Source organism: Polistes dominula, unplaced genomic scaffold (assembly GCF_049000335.1).
Source record: "Polistes dominula isolate Pdom_NZ unplaced genomic scaffold, Pdom_raw_medaka contig_277, whole genome shotgun sequence".
Classification (NCBI taxonomy): Eukaryota; Metazoa; Arthropoda; class Insecta; order Hymenoptera; family Vespidae; genus Polistes; species Polistes dominula.
Window position 1 is genome coordinate 592,052 of NW_028301009.1, and position 18,353 is coordinate 610,404.

General features: G+C 33.6%; 12 non-coding genes and 1 pseudogene across 12 annotated transcripts; all 13 read right to left on the reverse strand.

Annotated features, from left to right (window-relative positions):
• Nucleotides 1-3,764: 3,764 nt before the first annotated feature.
• LOC149032047 (5S ribosomal RNA) lies at nt 3,765-3,883 on the reverse strand. The gene has a single exon (XR_016177106.1). It is a non-coding gene; the product is annotated as a 5S ribosomal RNA (ribosomal RNA).
• Nucleotides 3,884-4,265: 382 nt separating this feature from the next.
• Nucleotides 4,266-4,384, reverse strand: LOC149032048 (5S ribosomal RNA). The gene has a single exon (XR_016177115.1). It is a non-coding gene; the product is annotated as a 5S ribosomal RNA (ribosomal RNA).
• A 376-nt stretch (nt 4,385-4,760) lies between these two features.
• Nucleotides 4,761-4,881, reverse strand: LOC149032049 (5S ribosomal RNA; annotated as a pseudogene).
• A 3,016-nt stretch (nt 4,882-7,897) lies between these two features.
• LOC149032050 (5S ribosomal RNA) lies at nt 7,898-8,016 on the reverse strand. The gene has a single exon (XR_016177116.1). It is a non-coding gene; the product is annotated as a 5S ribosomal RNA (ribosomal RNA).
• Nucleotides 8,017-8,393: 377 nt separating this feature from the next.
• Nucleotides 8,394-8,512, reverse strand: LOC149032051 (5S ribosomal RNA). The gene has a single exon (XR_016177084.1). It is a non-coding gene; the product is annotated as a 5S ribosomal RNA (ribosomal RNA).
• A 385-nt stretch (nt 8,513-8,897) lies between these two features.
• LOC149032052 (5S ribosomal RNA) lies at nt 8,898-9,016 on the reverse strand. Its single transcript, XR_016177085.1, has one exon. It is a non-coding gene; the product is annotated as a 5S ribosomal RNA (ribosomal RNA).
• A 5,409-nt stretch (nt 9,017-14,425) lies between these two features.
• LOC149032053 (5S ribosomal RNA) lies at nt 14,426-14,544 on the reverse strand. Its single transcript, XR_016177086.1, has one exon. It is a non-coding gene; the product is annotated as a 5S ribosomal RNA (ribosomal RNA).
• A 383-nt stretch (nt 14,545-14,927) lies between these two features.
• Nucleotides 14,928-15,046, reverse strand: LOC149032054 (5S ribosomal RNA). Its single transcript, XR_016177114.1, has one exon. It is a non-coding gene; the product is annotated as a 5S ribosomal RNA (ribosomal RNA).
• A 383-nt stretch (nt 15,047-15,429) lies between these two features.
• On the reverse strand, nt 15,430-15,548 carry LOC149032055 (5S ribosomal RNA). The gene has a single exon (XR_016177087.1). It is a non-coding gene; the product is annotated as a 5S ribosomal RNA (ribosomal RNA).
• Nucleotides 15,549-15,931: 383 nt separating this feature from the next.
• On the reverse strand, nt 15,932-16,050 carry LOC149032056 (5S ribosomal RNA). The gene has a single exon (XR_016177083.1). It is a non-coding gene; the product is annotated as a 5S ribosomal RNA (ribosomal RNA).
• A 376-nt stretch (nt 16,051-16,426) lies between these two features.
• On the reverse strand, nt 16,427-16,545 carry LOC149032057 (5S ribosomal RNA). The gene has a single exon (XR_016177094.1). It is a non-coding gene; the product is annotated as a 5S ribosomal RNA (ribosomal RNA).
• A 377-nt stretch (nt 16,546-16,922) lies between these two features.
• LOC149032058 (5S ribosomal RNA) lies at nt 16,923-17,041 on the reverse strand. Its single transcript, XR_016177088.1, has one exon. It is a non-coding gene; the product is annotated as a 5S ribosomal RNA (ribosomal RNA).
• A 376-nt stretch (nt 17,042-17,417) lies between these two features.
• LOC149032059 (5S ribosomal RNA) lies at nt 17,418-17,536 on the reverse strand. Its single transcript, XR_016177089.1, has one exon. It is a non-coding gene; the product is annotated as a 5S ribosomal RNA (ribosomal RNA).
• Between the last annotated feature and the right edge of the window lie 817 nt (nt 17,537-18,353).

An 18,353-nucleotide genomic window follows, 5' to 3' on the forward strand; every position in this document is an offset into this window, starting at 1 on the left:
TTTTTAGTCAACAAATTTTCCAAAGGTGCGCCCCCACCTCAACCGTCACTCCCACCACCATTCCCACCACCACTCCCACCACCACTACCACCACCACGGTCTCCCCTCGAACGATCGTTTTCATCGGTTTCATGATAGAGTTTGGGAACTTGATGAGTAAAAAAAAAAAAGGTCATCAGAAATATTTTTCTCGACTTGAAGATTTGGACTAAACGATTACTGAACGTTTTCTACCTAAAAAAAAAAAAAAAAAACACTTTCTCCGACTTTTTCAAAATTTTGTCCGAGATTTGTCGGATTTCAAATTTTCCCGGGGCGTACGATAATTTTCTGCCGCGTACGATAATTTTGCGCCCCTGTGTCGATCAAACGAACTAAAGTCTCTGGGATCACTGCATTCGTACGATAATTATCGTACGCGTCACATAATTTGAAGCCTTGTATTATCCAAAATTTGGCTTGTGCGATCCAAAATTCAGCTTGGATGTAATTAACAATAATTCGATATGTAAATATCGAAGTTGTTAACGACAACAAGTTGATTTTGTTTTTTGTTTCGCGATTCGGTTGTCGGTTGCAGCGTACTCTAGCGTACACAGTTGGACTATTTTTTGGTGACTAGAGCCAGGTAACAATTGAAAATAGCTCGGAAACCAATAAAAAACCAAAAAAGCCAGGAAAACCTTGAAAAATACAATTAGAAAGATAGAAAATAAGAAAAAGAAAAGGACGAAAAAGGACCTGAGGACCTAAAAAAAAAAAAAGAAAAAAAAAGCAGGTCATTAAGTTTGCAAAAGTTGGTATTTTTACTCTTTTTGCAGATTTGAAAATGTAAAAAATTCTGCAAATGTTTAAATCAGAAGTGTCAAATCCAAAATTCCTAAAATTCCAAATTTTTCCCTGTGCGTACGATAATTTGTCTATGTGTACGATAATTTTACGGCCCTGTGTCGATCAGACAAACTAAAGTCTCTGGGATCACTGTTCCTTTGTGGCTTCGTGCTCCGACGCCAGTCGGCGCTGTGAGTTACTAGTTTGGGGGCCCTCTTGGGTCAGTGCCTCGAATTGGTTATTTGTTTCTATTTCCCTAGATGTCTCTTTATTGTTTCTTATCTTACTTGGTCTCTTTGGTTGTTCCCATCCATTTTCTATTTCTATGGACTGCGTGGACGCATCTGATCCCTTTCTTTTTCGCGTTACCAAATTTGGTCTAACTTCTTCACGCTTTGGCTCCATTTTTGCCATGAATTCTTTAAAAATTTTGTCTAGCTGTAGTGAGTCTCGGGTTCCGCTAGTATGTTTATACTGAGCACGCGGCTTATTATATTTTTTCACTGGCGCGTTCACGCCATTGTTGTCGGCCGACGCCATTAGGATGCCGGTCCTTTTTTTTCCCTCTCTTTTTTTTTTTTTTTATTCTCCAACTATAGTTGAATATATGTATAAAAGGAATGTGGACAAAATTGCCATGTCACTTATGAACCCACTTATTTAACACTATTCCTACCAGGACCGGTCAAATGACCGTTTTTAAATTTTTAATTGGATTTTCCTACATTCAACGTAAGTGAATCACCTTTAAACTTTACGACTTTTCCTCATATATATGTTTGATACATTTTTCAATATTCAATTATTTTTTTATTGTTTATTTTCTGAGAAAAATTTTTGGTCTGTCTTATCTACCACGACCAGTCATTTGACCGGTAGTACGATTTATACATTTTTGTAATAGTTTCTCTCTAAGACTCAATGCCAAAACTATAAAGTCGTTACAAAGGAAAGGTAATGTAGTTGTGGTACGATTTCATTCGAGAAGTGCCTTCCAGAAAATGATTTACGGCACTTCAAAGTGTCTACAGTTCTCGCTCGACTATCGGGTTAGCAGTGTTTTTTTGCAATTCTGTATGCACGCGGCGCATATGAGGCTAAGAATATATATATAGCACTTCTATGGAATCAAAAGTAGGGCCCGCCTTTTTTCTCAAATACTATAAGTAGACATGACTTTACGGAGATTATGAGATTTATTCGATTTGACGACAGAAACTAACGAAGCCAACGGTTACAAACCGATAAATTTGCTATGATTTCCGAAGTGTGGTACAAGTTTATTGACAACAGTCAAAATTGTTATAAACCAGGACCATATATTACTATGGACGAACAATTGTTTCCAACGAAAGCAAGGTGTAGATTCACTCAATACATGTTCAATAAACCGGACAAATTTGGTATAAAATTTTGGTTAGCATCCCATGTACGTAGCAAATATATAATAAACGGCTTTCCATATTTGGGAAAAGATAAAAGTAGAGAACCCTTAGTTCCTCTTGAAGAGTTTTTCACTATGAAATTAGCAGAATCGTATGTAGGATGTGGAAGAGATATGACCACGGACAACTTTTTTACAAGCCTATCTTTAGCAACAAAAATTTTAGCAAAAAAAAAACTACGATTGTTGGGACAATTAGAGCAAATAGAAAAGAGCTACCAAGACTGGCAAAACTGAAAAAAGACATAGCACTTTTCTCAACCAAACTCTATCGCTCAAATAATTGTATGTTGACAATTTAGAAAGCCAAACCAAGAAAGAAAGTTCTAATTCTCAGTTCAATGCACAACTCCGTACAAGTTGAAGAAAATGACACCCGAACACCGGAGACAATTCAATTGTATAATAGCACCAAATTTGGCGTAGATGTGACCGACCAAATGGCCAGAAATTATTCGGTAAAATCTAAATCTCGGAGATGGCCTGTGCAAGTATTTTTTAATATCTTGGATTTAGCCGGGATAAATGCATGGGTGTTATATAAAGAAACTACGGGAGGAGAAATTACAAGACAGGAATTTCTATTCCAATTGGCAGAAGAACTTGCCATCGAATACCAACAAGAGCTCTGCAAAAAAAATCAACAAATACCTATCGCAAGTACAAGTACAGTTTTCTCGTGAACGGATAACATGTCAGATAAGGTATTGTAAAGATAATAAGACGAACAAAATCTGTCTAAAATGTAAAAAGTACGTATGCGGAAAATGTACAGTTAAGAAGCTCATTTGTAAAAAAATGCGGCGAAAAAGAATAAAATGTAGATTATGTACACTTGAATAAAAGAAAATATATTTTTATACTTGCAAGCTGGCTATTGGTCTGCATTAGATACTGAAAAATATAAGTTGTAAAAGACCAGTCATTTGACCGGCCGCGGTAGGAATAGGTATACGTGAAGTGTCGGTAGGAATAGTGTTAACTGGCACGCAGCAGTGACTGCCAGGGATGAATTTCGCTTTCTATCGTTTTTGACGGTACGCGGCGGTCACGATGTTCACTCCTCGAGAGGTCTAGAACTTGTATTTTCAGCACGGTATGGCCGTTAACGACAGAATTTATTATACTAAATGCTCTTGTCATGTACATCTTAATTTCAAGTATAAAAAAAAAAGAAAAAAGCAAAAGAAAACAAAAAACGGTAAAACAGGCCTAATTCATTGATTCCACAACTAGCAGCTTCTACGACGTTGTAAAAAGTTATGGTACGACAAAGCATGTCGCTCATGAGAAATATGGTTTTCATGGAAATTTTGGGATTGAATCGTCAAAAAGTTCTATTACTAATATAGATAGTTAAGAAGTTGACAAAGAATCTTGAAGTACGTGATTTTGTCTAAAAAAGAAAAAGATATTTTCCAAAAATGTTTAGTTTGATTATGACAACCATTATAAAGAAAAATTGAATAAAAAAAAAAAAAAAGGAAGGTGTTAACAGCACACGGTGTTCCCAAGCGGTCACCCATCCAAGTACTAACCGTGCCCAGTGCTGCTTGACTTAAGTGATCGGACGAGAACTTGTATTTTCAGCACGGTATGGCCGTTAACGACAGAATTTATTATACTAAATGTTCTTGTCATGTACATCTTAATTTCAAGTATAAAAAAGAAAAAAAAGAAAAAAGCAAAAGAAAACAAAAAACGGTAAAACAGGCCTAATTTATTGATTCCACAACTAGCATCTTCTACGACGTTGTAAAAAGTTATGGTACGACAAAGCATGTCGCTCATGAGAAATATGGATTTCATGGAAATTTTGGGATTGAATCGTCAAAAAGTTCTATTACTAATATAGATAGTTAAGAAGTTGACAAAGAATCTTGAAGTACGTGATTTTGTCTAAAAAAGAAAAAGATATTTTCCAAAAATGTTTAGTTTGATTATGACAACCATTATAAAGAAAAATTGAATAAAAAAAAAAAAAGGAAGGTGTTAACAGCACACGGTGTTCCCAAGCGGTCACCCATCCAAGTACTAACCGTGCCCAGTGCTGCTTGACTTAAGTGATCGGACGAGAACTTGTATTTTCAGCACGGTATGGCCGTTAACGACAGAATTTATTATACTAAATGCTCTTGTCATGTACATCTTAATTTCAAGTATAAAAAAAAAGAAAAAAGCAAAAGAAAACAAAAAACGGTAAAACAGGCCTAATTCATTGATTCCACAACTAGCAGCTTCTACGACGTTGTAAAAAGTTATGGTACGACAAAGCATGTCGCTCATGAGAAATATGGTTTTCATGGAAATTTTGGGATTGAATCGTCAAAAAGTTCTATTACTAATATAGATAGTTAAGAAGTTGACAAAGAATCTTGAAGTACGTGATTTTGTCTAAAAAAGAAAAAGATATTTTCCAAAAATGTTTAGTTTGATTATGACAACCATTATAAAGAAAAATTGAATAAAAAAAAAAAAAGGAAGGTGTTAACAGCACACGGTGTTCCCAAGCGGTCACCCATCCAAGTACTAACCGTGCCCAGTGCTGCTTGACTTAAGTGATCGGACGAGAACTTGTATTTTCAGCACGACTTTTGACTTTTTAATATGTTTATTTTGGCACAAGAAATTTACAATATGTTTTACAGAACTATAAAAATAAACAAAAGTTTGAAATAAAAATTTTAAAAACGCCTAACTTATATGATAACTAAATTAGGAACTAAATAATAATCGCTTATTTAATTTGGCTAAGGGGAGATTAAAAAGGAATCCCTGTAGCAGACGCTAGGCACAGTCTTTTGACTAGAGTGTTTAATAAGCCTCTACGCTAAATAATTGTACATTTACTTGAATTGCATCCCAAAAAGTGCAGTAAAAAGGAAGCACGCATAACTTGTTTAAAACTTAAAATTACGCTTAAACTAATAAGGAGCGAAAAGGAGCGGAATAATGGAGTAAGAGATAGGGAAGATCAGGAGCATAGGAAATTACTATATACAGGGGGGGGGGAAACATAGGTTCTACCTTAGAATAACTTAGAAAATAAAGATGCATCCTACACACTTAGGAGTTAAATTGCCTTATCTAAAGTTTTCTTAGACTTTATTTTGTATCACTGGGGATTGATTCGGTCTTCAAGCCACCAGTAGTGTAGATAATTTAAATTTTTTACCTCATGAATGTCTCGCTTGGGTACTCTCGCGTCATATCGATAACCGAGCTCCGAAAGAAGTGCTGATGCAAACTCATGTAGATTGTTGTGTGCATCATAAGCTATCGCCTTTTTTGTTCTACGCCTTGAGATATGGTATAACAGTGGGACTGCTTTTCTATTTTGAACAATACCCAATTTATCGAGATAAAGGAAGGCTTCCGGAGGTACAAATCCAGTATTTAAAGCCACCTTTATATAATTATCGTCTGGATAAGGAATAGGAAAGATGAGACTGTTACATGAAACAGTTGCCACATTAGCAAAATAATTTCTGATTAATTTAATAATAAAGTTGTCAATTCTATTAACGTTGGCTTTTTCATAGATAATTATATTGCTGACATGTTTGGTGTAATTTGATTTAGCTGATCTGTAAAGTCCTAAGCAAGCTCTTAGGCATCGTCTCTCGAAAATTCGGAATTTCTCCATTATATTAGCGCACACATTATACCATATCTCGCAGCCATAAGTCAAGATAGGCCTTATGAGGCTTTGGTAACAGATAATTTTCGCTTTCGGCGATAATGCACGCGAATGAAAGAGTCTCGCGCATAAAGTAAACACAGTTTTCGCTTTTTGGAGTTGCTGTAGAGGGTGAGCATTCAGTAAAAATCTCTCGTCTATATATAACCCTAAGTATTTGACAGCTTTTTTATGTGGGATCTTTTTGCTTGCAGCTGGGTCTGCATTTATGTGGAATGATTTGTAGTTATTTTTGATGATACATGAGGCTTTTTGCGTCGACGGTCTAAAAAGTATTGTTTCGCACTTGTCAATGTTTACTTTTAATTTCCACGCCGTGTAATAAGAAAAAATACTATTAATCGCTTTTTGCAAGTCCGCTTGAACTTTTCTCGGATCCTTTCCAGCTCTGTAAACTATTAAGTCATCAGCAAATGCAATCATCGAGCATCCGGTTTTGTGGGGACCAAATAACTGTAAAATATCATCAGTGTAGATATTAAAAAGCACCGGAGAATTTATAGTACCCTGTTGTAAACCATTTTTAATGACGCATTTGCTCGATTCTTGGTCTCCGATCATTACTCGGAATGATCTGTTACTAATCATGCTGATTAATAATTTTAACACCAACAGAGGGAAGTTTTTCTTTCTTAGTTTATGTATAAGACCATTGATCCATACCGTGTCAAATGCTTTCTCCAGGTCGACCAGACAAGCACCCACACACTTGCCCCCATTAAGTGCCCAGTTAACATCAGAAGACAGTTTATTTATAGCATGCAAAGTAGAGTGGCGTTTTTTAAATCCAAATTGATTTTCGGATATGATATTATTAGTTGCACAGATATTTAAAATTATATCATTTATTACTTTTTCGTAGATTTTTCCAATATTGGAAAGCATACTTATCGGGCGATAACTATTAACGTCTGTTGCAGATTTACCTTTCTTTAGAATTGAAATAACTTTCGCAGATTTCCAAGAATCTGGAAAAATACCATTATTTAGAAGATTATTGAACAAAATAGTGTAGGCCCGGATAATGTTAACCGGAAGTTTTTTTAATATAAAGTTTGGCAGTTGATCATTTCCTGCTGATTTTTTGTTATTGAGCTTCTTGAATTTTCGTTTGACTAGATCCAAGTTAGTGAAATAAAAGGCACACGAAGGGGGTTGTTCCGGCTTTAAAGCATTATTAACTGGACTGAACGTGCATATGGTGTTAGGATGAGCTGATGATATTTCATCTAGTAGTATGTTTACCCTATTATTTACAAAATTTCTAAACACAACATTGTTTATATTTTCGTTCTGATTGTTAACTGACACATAGTGAGCTGCTAGTAAGTTAGCCTTGGCCTTGTCATCGTGAATTATTTTCATTCCATCGCCATCTGTCAGACACGATTGATTGTTGATTCCAGCTGCCAATATCAAATCAGCTCTGTTGGCTGCGACTTTCAAATCACCGACTTTATGTCCGCCTTTATTGCGAAATAATTTATTTATTTCTGAGAACATTTTATCCGGTATTTTCAGCACGGTATGGCCGTTAACGACAGAATTTATTATACTAAATGTTCTTGTCATGTACATCTTAATTTCAAGTATAAAAAAGAAAAAAAAGAAAAAAGCAAAAGAAAACAAAAAACGGTAAAACAGGCCTAATTTATTGATTCCACAACTAGCATCTTCTACGACGTTGTAAAAAGTTATGGTACGACAAAGCATGTCGCTCATGAGAAGTATGGATTTCATGGAAATTTTGGGATTGAATCGTCAAAAAGTTCTATTACTAATATAGATAGTTAAGAAGTTGACAAAGAATCTTGAAGTACGTGATTTTGTCTAAAAAAGAAAAAGATATTTTCCAAAAATGTTTAGTTTGATTATGACAACCATTATAAAGAAAAATTGAATAAAAAAAAAAAAAAGGAAGGTGTTAACAGCACACGGTGTTCCCAAGCGGTCACCCATCCAAGTACTAACCGTGCCCAGTGCTGCTTGACTTAAGTGATCGGACGAGAACTTGTATTTTCAGCACGGTATGGCCGTTAACGACAGAATTTATTATACTAAATGCTCTTGTCATGTACATCTTAATTTCAAGTATAAAAAAAAAGAAAAAAGCAAAAGAAAACAAAAAACGGTAAAACAGGCCTAATTCATTGATTCCACAACTAGCAGCTTCTACGACGTTGTAAAAAGTTATGGTACGACAAAGCATGTCGCTCATGAGAAATATGGTTTTCATGGAAATTTTGGGATTGAATCGTCAAAAAGTTCTATTACTAATATAGATAGTTAAGAAGTTGACAAAGAATCTTGAAGTACGTGATTTTGTCTAAAAAAGAAAAAGATATTTTCCAAAAATGTTTAGTTTGATTATGACAACCATTATAAAGAAAAATTGAATAAAAAAAAAAAAAAGGAAGGTGTTAACAGCACACGGTGTTCCCAAGCGGTCACCCATCCAAGTACTAACCGTGCCCAGTGCTGCTTGACTTAAGTGATCGGACGAGAACTTGTATTTTCAGCACGGTATGGCCGTTAACGACAGAATTTATTATACTAAATGTTCTTGTCATGTACATCTTAATTTCAAGTATAAAAAAGAAAAAAAAAGAAAAAAGCAAAAGAAAACAAAAAACGGTAAAACAGGCCTAATTTATTGATTCCACAACTAGCATCTTCTACGACGTTGTAAAAAGTTATGGTACGACAAAGCATGTCGCTCATGAGAAATATGGATTTCATGGAAATTTTGGGATTGAATCGTCAAAAAGTTCTATTACTAATATAGATAGTTAAGAAGTTGACAAAGAATCTTGAAGTACGTGATTTTGTCTAAAAAAGAAAAAGATATTTTCCAAAAATGTTTAGTTTGATTATGACAACCATTATAAAGAAAAATTGAATAAAAAAAAAAAAAAAGGAAGGTGTTAACAGCACACGGTGTTCCCAAGCGGTCACCCATCCAAGTACTAACCGTGCCCAGTGCTGCTTGACTTAAGTGATCGGACGAGAACTTGTATTTTCAGCACGGTATGGCCGTTAACGACAGAATTTATTATACTAAATGTTCTTGTCATGTACATCTTAATTTCAAGTATAAAAAAGAAAAAAAAGAAAAAAGCAAAAGAAAACAAAAAACGGTAAAACAGGCCTAATTCATTGATTCCACAACTAGCAGCTTCTACGACGTTGTAAAAAGTTATGGTACGACAAAGCATGTCGCTCATGAGAAATATGGTTTTCATGGAAATTTTGGGATTGAATCGTCAAAAAGTTCTATTACTAATATAGATAGTTAAGAAGTTGACAAAGAATCTTGAAGTACGTGATTTTGTCTAAAAAAGAAAAAGATATTTTCCAAAAATGTTTAGTTTGATTATGACAACCATTATAAAGAAAAATTGAATAAAAAAAAAAAAAGGAAGGTGTTAACAGCACACGGTGTTCCCAAGCGGTCACCCATCCAAGTACTAACCGTGCCCAGTGCTGCTTGACTTAAGTGATCGGACGAGAACTTTTTTTTTTTTTTTTTTTATTAAACTTTATTCAAAAATAATAACAATATTATGTACATTAATACATTTTTTACAAATATATAAAGGCACTTAACAGTTTTACGTTTAGATTGTAGCACCTACTCTAATCTAAGAGTTTAATCTACAGTTCTTATTTAATATTATTAAGCTTATTCTTTGGTTTGAGTTAACATTATCAGATGTGGTGTATAGATTGGTAAGTCAGTGTCTGTAGGAAAACAATATGAGAAAAACCTACTTTCGGAAATGTACTAGTTTTATGTGTAATTAATCTATGAATGTGTTAAAGATGTTTAATTTATCATAAGGTAGTTTATGTTTATATTCGAAAGGCATATTGTAGCTTCTTAATTTAGTAATATCTCGTAATAGTCTATTGCTCTTTAATTGATTTTCATAAAATCTTTCTCCTAGTTGTTTTATATAATCATCTATATATTCTATGTTTGTTTCATCATGTAGGTGTATAATTGGAGTGTATCTGTCTGCAGAAAGTATCAATCTGAGGCATTTGTTTTGTAAAATTTGTAATTTCTTTATTTGTGTTTTAGCTGCACTGCACCAGACAGGTGCAGCATATGTAATTATAGGCCTTAGTATTGTTTTGTATATGAGTTTTTTGTTTGAAGACGATAGTGGTGAGTTTCTCACTAATAGTGGATATAATTTCTTCATTACTGCATATATTTTCGTTATAATTTGTTTCATATGCATATGATATGTTAATTTGGAATCAAGATGGACTCCTAAATATTTTACTGAATGTACGGGTTTTATTGGATGGCCATATACTGTGATTGGCTGGAAGATTTTTATGTTATTGTATTTTTTACTGATTACAATTACCTCTGTTTTGGTTTCATTTACTTTTATTTTCCAGTTGCTATAATATTTTTCTAGTAAAGAGATATGTATTTGCAATTGCTTCGCTGCTACTATTGCTGAGAATGAGTGTGAGTATATGGCTAAGTCGTCGGCGAATAAGGCAGTATTAGTTTTTTCAAATTTTGGTATGTCGTTTATAAAGATGGTGAACAGCTTCGGACCGAGAACCGATCCTTGTGGTACTCCTGCTCTGACTTTACGTTTGGCAGATTTTTCGCCGTCTACTGTTACTATTAGATGTCTATCTTTAAGATAAGAGTGTATAAATTTAATAAGAACGTCCGGATACCTGTATTTAATCATTTTATATAATACGGCATATTGCCAAACCTTATCAAATGCCTTTTCTATGTCAAGCAATGCCATCACCGTTACCTTGTTTCTGTTAAAGTTGATGCTAATGTCGTTTACTATTCTTGTAACCTGTTGTACCGTGTTGTGATTTTTCCTGAATCCGAACTGCTCATCTATTAAGATTTCGTGTTTACTTTCGTGGTTATGAAATCGTTTTAATATTATTTTTTCTGTTAATTTGCTTAGTGTACTTAGTAGGCAAATTGGCCTATAACTACTTGGGTCATTACTCTTCTTGCCAGGCTTAAGTATCGGAGTTACGAGTCCAGTTTTCCAGTGAGATGTAAAGTGAGCATATTTAATCGATGCATTTATTATATACATTATTTGTACTATTATTTTCTTTGGTAAGTTTTTAAGAATTATATTTTGAATACTGTCCAAACCAGGTGCTTTTTTCGAAGGTAGTTTATTTATTTCTTGAGTGATTTCTTTAGGGTTGGTGTAGTATTTTTGAGCTTCTTTGGTTACTGTACTTTCCAAATAGTTCTTTACTGTTTCTATAACATTTTTCTGCGCTGTTGTATTATTTGTGAGATTAATATTGTACACATCTTCGAACTGTGAAGCCAGTAGATTAGCTTTTTCTTCTGTTGTTATAGCCTCAATACCGTTTTTCTCTAGTGTAGGTATTCTATTGTATTCTGTCTTGAAGATTTTTGTCATTCTCCAAAGAGAGTTATCCTTGGGATTGAGTTTTTTAAGTTGTTTATTCCATTTTTCATTTCTATATTCTCTTATTTTTCTCTTAATAGTCCTATTTGCTTCATTTAATTCTATTTTGACTTGTGGCATTCGAGTTCGTTGCCACCTTTTCCTTATCTTATTTCTACTCTTAATTAAATTTAGTATATCATAAGGCAGTCTATCATTAGTATTACTTACTTGTCTAATAGGAATACTTTGTTGAACACAATAGTTAATATTATTTGTAAGTTTTTGTACTTCTAAATCTATTTCTTGTGAGGACGTTAGTTTTGATGTAATTTGTACTCTGTAATTTAATAGTTGTCGAAATTTTCCCCAGTCTGCTTCTTCGTAAATGTAGCATTTTATGTTTCTATATTTTTTGTGCTGAGCTCCAAGGTAAAATATTATTGGATTATGATCTGAACTTAGCTCGTGTTGTACTTCTATATCTGAAATGTTTCTTACATTTTTATTTATTATTATGTCTATAGTTGATGGTGTTGTATTATTGGGAGGGTAATTGGTTGGTTCATTCGGAAACATTATTGCACAGTTATTATTTTGTGTAAAGTCATGTAAGATTTTCCCACTCTTGTTGATTCTGTTGCAATTCCAAGCAAGATGTGTTGCATTTAGATCTCCTACGATCAATACTTTTTCTCCTGTGTTCATTAATGTATTAATTTCCTGTTCATTGAGAGTCCAGCAAGGCCTTCTGTAGGTGGATAGTATGTTGATGTCGCTTAACAGCTTTATTCCAACAACTTCTAATGTTAAATTAGTATTAATACTGAGTGGTTTATGTGGAATAGTATCCTTAATCAAGATAGCTACCCCTCCTGCGGAGTTATCCCGTTCTTTTCTGTAGCAAATATAACTTTTAATTTTTAATTTATCCCTGCAAGTAAATTTGGTTTCATTAAGTAATAATATATCTATCTTATTTCTATCTAAGTACTCTATTAATTCGCCCATTCTTCCCCTTAGTCCATTTGCATTCCAACTACAAATTTTTAATCTGTCCATTGTGTCTCCAATGATTCAGAGAAGTTGACAAATACCAAAAATTGTTCCCTTCTATTGTGACATTTTTCTAGTTTTTCCCTTAATTCTTTTACTAATTTAAGCATTACATTAATATTGCAAATCTGATTTATTTTATTAATTTCTGATGATAGTTCTGTAAATATAGAGCTTTGGTTAGTAGTAGTGTTTATGTGTGTGTTTTCTTGATATGCATTCTGTGTGTTTTTATTTTGAAATAACATGCTCGTGGCGTTCCATGGATTTGTAGTAGGTACTTTTGTTTTAAGAAGTGGAAATTCCTTGTCATTATTTAGTTGGAGTGTTTGTGTGGACACCCTACCTTTTTGTAAATTCTTGGTATTAGTACTATTATTTTTATTTGTAAGGAGATTGAGTCTTCTTTGATATGCCTTACATACTGTTGCATTTGCTGGATGGTCTCCACCACAGTTGGCACAAGTAGCAGGTACATCTTGGATTTATTACAATCTTTGGTAAGATGATTTTTGGAGCATTTTAAGCAGACCGGTTCTGCATAGAATTCGAGGTTGCGTGTCCCCACTCTTGACATCTATGCACTGAGTTATTCTTCTCTTATTCATGTATGGTTCCCAAGTGATTTTTGTCTTGTTAAGGTACCGTACTTTATGCTTTAGTTGTGTTAAGGTTATGTTAGCACCGCATGTTACCATAAAAAGTGGACTCGCTGTATTTTTCATCAAATTAGCTTGGCTAGTGTTAATATCTTGATTATTAAGTTCTTGTATAATTTCTGTTATGTTTGTATTTGCATTAAGCCCCCTTATTACAAATACACGTTTTTTATTGTCTTTTTCTGTAAACGTGTGAAATTGCACACTGCTGCTTTGCCACTGCGTTTTTAATGATTGATAGTCTTGTTTCGTTTTAGTATACACTTCTGTGTAACCTTTCCTGTACTTTATGTAAAATTTATCTTTTAGTATTTTACTAATTGCATTTATGAATTTGCTATGCTCACTTATTTCTCCATGTATGACCAAGGGTGGAGGGTTTCTTTCTGGTTTAGTTTTTTGTATTTTTGATTGATCATCAATGCGATGAGCGTCGTTTTTACTTTTTGGTATGTCAGAGTCTTCGTCATCCGTTTCCATGTCACTGAGAACGCTGTATTTGTTAGATGTAGGTACATTAAGGGTTATGTCCCCTTCCAACATTTTGCTTTTTTGTTTCTTAGATTGCATATCAGAAACTTCTACGTTTTGTAATTTTCTTTTATTAGTTTTGATTATGAATTCATTAATTTGGCATTTTTCGCTCTCCGATGCATCAGAGACGACGCTTTCGTTTTGGAGGTTAGGATCGTTAATTTTTATTTTATCACTTTGCTTATAAATTGCACAGATCTATATTGCACGATTTAAAAATTTACAATTAATATCTATCACAGACGTGATTTCAGTTTGTTATTCTTAATTAGCTTTGAGAATGTTGTTAAATTCGGACAAGAACTCACGGACACGTCCGAACCGCACGGTGGTCCGAGCCGGACTGGACGAGGGGACGAGAACTTGTATTTTCAGCACGGTATGGCCGTTAACGACAGAATTTATTATACTAAATGTTCTTGTCATGTACATCTTAATTTCAAGTATAAAAAAGAAAAAAAAGAAAAAAGCAAAAGAAAACAAAAAACGGTAAAACAGGCCTAATTTATTGATTCCACAACTAGCATCTTCTACGACGTTGTAAAAAGTTATGGTACGACAAAGCATGTCGCTCATGAGAAATATGGATTTCATGGAAATTTTGGGATTGAATCGTCAAAAAGTTCTATTACTAATATAGATAGTTAAGAAGTTGACAAAGAATCTTGAAGTACGTGATTTTGTCTAAAAAAGAAAAAGATATTTTCCAAAAATGTTTAGTTTGATTATGACAACCATTATAAAGAAAAATTGAATAAAAAAAAAAAAAGGAAGGTGTTAACAGCACACGGTGTTCCCAAGCGGTCACCCATCCAAGTACTAACCGTGCCCAGTGCTGCTTGACTTAAGTGATCGGACGAGAACTTGTATTTTCAGCACGGTATGGCCGTTAACGACAGAATTTATTATACTAAATGTTCTTGTCATGTACATCTTAATTTCAAGTATAAAAAAGAAAAAAAAGAAAAAAGCAAAAGAAAACAAAAAACGGTAAAACAGGCCTAATTTATTGATTCCACAACTAGCATCTTCTACGACGTTGTAAAAAGTTATGGTACGACAAAGCATGTCGCTCATGAGAAATATGGATTTCATGGAAATTTTGGGATTGAATCGTCAAAAAGTTCTATTACTAATATAGATAGTTAAGAAGTTGACAAAGAATCTTGAAGTACGTGATTTTGTCTAAAAAAGAAAAAGATATTTTCCAAAAATGTTTAGTTTGATTATGACAACCATTATAAAGAAAAATTGAATAAAAAAAAAAAAAAGGAAGGTGTTAACACCACACGGTGTTCCCAAGCGGTCACCCATCCAAGTACTAACCGTGCCCAGTGCTGCTTGACTTAAGTGATCGGACGAGAACTTGTATTTTCAGCACGGTATGGCCGTTAACGACAGAATTTATTATACTAAATGCTCTTGTCATGTACATCTTAATTTCAAGTATAAAAAAAAAAAAAAGAAAAAAGCAAAAGAAAACAAAAAACGGTAAAACAGGCCTAATTTATTGATTCCACAACTAGCAGCTTCTACGACGTTGTAAAAAGTTATGGTACGACAAAGCATGTCGCTCATGAGAAATATGGATTTCATGGAAATTTTGGGATTGAATCGTCAAAAAGTTCTATTGCTAATATAGATAGTTAAGAAGTTGACAAAGAATCTTGAAGTACGAGATTTTGTCTAAAAAAGAAAAAGATATTTTCCAAAAATGTTTAGTTTGATTATGACAACCATTATAAAGAAAAATTGAATAAAAAAAAAAAAAAAGGAAGGTGTTAACAGCACACGGTGTTCCCAAGCGGTCACCCATCCAAGTACTAACCGTGCCCAGTGCTGCTTGACTTAAGTGATCGGACGAGAACTTGTATTTTCAGCACGGTATGGCCGTTAACGACAGAATTTATTATACTAAATGTTCTTGTCATGTACATCTTAATTTCAAGTATAAAAAAGAAAAAAAGAAAAAAGCAAAAGAAAACAAAAAACGGTAAAACAGGCCTAATTTATTGATTCCACAACTAGCATCTTCTACGACGTTGTAAAAAGTTATGGTACGACAAAGCATGTCGCTCATGAGAAATATGGATTTCATGGAAATTTTGGGATTGAATCGTCAAAAAGTTCTATTACTAATATAGATAGTTAAGAAGTTGACAAAGAATCTTGAAGTACGTGATTTTGTCTAAAAAAAGAAAAAGATATTTTCCAAAAATGTTTAGTTTGATTATGACAACCATTATAAAGAAAAATTGAATAAAAAAAAAAAAAAGGAAGGTGTTAACAGCACACGGTGTTCCCAAGCGGTCACCCATCCAAGTACTAACCGTGCCCTGTGCTGCTTGACTTAAGTGATCGGACGAGAACTTGTATTTTCAGCACGGTATGGCCGTTAACGACAGAATTTATTATACTAAATGCTCTTGTCATGTACATCTTAATTTCAAGTATAAAAAAAAAGAAAAAAGCAAAAGAAAACAAAAAACGGTAAAACAGGCCTAATTCATTGATTCCACAACTAGCAGCTCCTACGACGTTGTAAAAAGTTATGGTACGACAAAGCATGTCGCTCATGAGAAATATGGATTTCATGGAAATTTTGGGATTGAATCGTCAAAAAGTTCTATTACTAATATAGATAGTTAAGAAGTTGACAAAGAATCTTGAAGTACGTGATTTTGTCTAAAAAAGAAAAAGATATTTTCCAAAAATGTTTAGTTTGATTATGACAACCATTATAAAGAAAAATTGAATAAAAAAAAAAAAAGGAAGGTGTTAACAGCACACGGTGTTCCCAAGCGGTCACCCATCCAAGTACTAACCGTGCCCTGTGCTGCTTGACTTAAGTGATCGGACGAGAACTTGTATTTTCAGCACGGTATGGCCGTTAACGACAGAATTTATTATACTAAATGCTCTTGTCATGTACATCTTAATTTCAAGTATAAAAAAAAAGAAAAAAGCAAAAGAAAACAAAAAACGGTAAAACAGGCCTAATTCATTGATTCCACAACTAGCAGCTCCTACGACGTTGTAAAAAGTTATGGTACGACAAAGCATGTCGCTCATGAGAAATATGGATTTCATGGAAATTTTGGGATTGAATCGTCAAAAAGTTCTATTACTAATATAGATAGTTAAGAAGTTGACAAAGAATCTTGAAGTACGTGATTTTGTCTAAAAAAGAAAAAGATATATTCCAAAAATGTTTAGTTTGATTATGACAACCATTATAAAGAAAAATTGAATAAAAAAAAAAAAATGGAAGGTGTTAACAGCACACGGTGTTCCCAAGCGGTCACCCATCCAAGTACTAACCGTGCCCAGTGCTGCTTGACTTAAGTGATCGGACGAGAACTTGTATTTTCAGCACGGTATGGCCGTTAACGACAGAATTTATTATACTAAATGTTCTTGTCATGTACATCTTAATTTCAAGTATAAAAAAAAGAAAAAAGCAAAAGAAAACAAAAAACGGTAAAACAGGCCTAATTTATTGATTCCACAACTAGCAGCTTCTACGACGTTGTAAAAAGTTATGGTACGACAAAGCATGTCGCTCATGAGAAATATGGATTTCATGGAAATTTTGGGATTGAATCGTCAAAAAGTTCTATTGCTAATATAGATAGTTAAGAAGTTGACAAAGAATCTTGAAGTACGAGATTTTGTCTAAAAAAGAAAAAGATATTTTCCAAAAATGTTTAGTTTGATTATGACAACCATTATAAAGAAAAATTGAATAAAAAAAAAAAAAAGGAAGGTGTTAACAGCACACGGTGTTCCCAAGCGGTCACCCATCCAAGTACTAACCGTGCCCAGTGCTGCTTGACTTAAGTGATCGGACGAGAACTTGTATTTTCAGCACGGTATGGCCGTTAACGACAGAATTTATTATACTAAATGCTCTTGTCATGTACATCTTAATTTCAAGTATAAAAAAAAAAAAAAAGAAAAAAGCAAAAGAAAACAAAAAACGGTAAAACAGGCCTAATTCATTGATTCCACAACTAGCAGCTTCTACGACGTTGTAAAAAGTTATGGTACGACAAAGCATGTCGCTCATGAGAAATATGGATTTCATGGAAATTTTGGGATTGAATCGTCAAAAAGTTCTATTACTAATATAGATAGTTAAGAAGTTGACAAAGAATCTTGAAGTACGTGATTTTGTCTAAAAAAGAAAAAGATATTTTCCAAAAATGTTTAGTTTGATTATGACAACCATTATAAAGAAAAATTGAATAAAAAAAAAAAAAAGGAAGGTGTTAACAGCACACGGTGTTCCCAAGCGGTCAGCCATCCAAGTACTAACCGTGCCCAGTGCTGCTTGACTTAAGTGATCGGACGAGAACTTTTTTTTTTTTTTATTTAACTTTATTCAAAAATAATAACAATATTATGTACATTAATACATTTTTACAAATATATAAAGGCACTTAACAGTTTTACGTTTAGATTGTAGCACCTACTCTAATCTAAGAGTTTAATCTACAGTTCTTATTTAATATTATTAAGCTTATTCTTTGGTTTGAGTTAACATTATCAGATGTGGTGTATAGATTGGTAAGTCAGTGTCTGTAGGAAAACAATATGAGAAAAACCTACTTTCGGGAATGTACTAGTTTTATGTGTAATTAATCTATGAATGTGTTAAAGATGTGTAATTTATCATAAGGTATTTTATGCTTATATTCGAA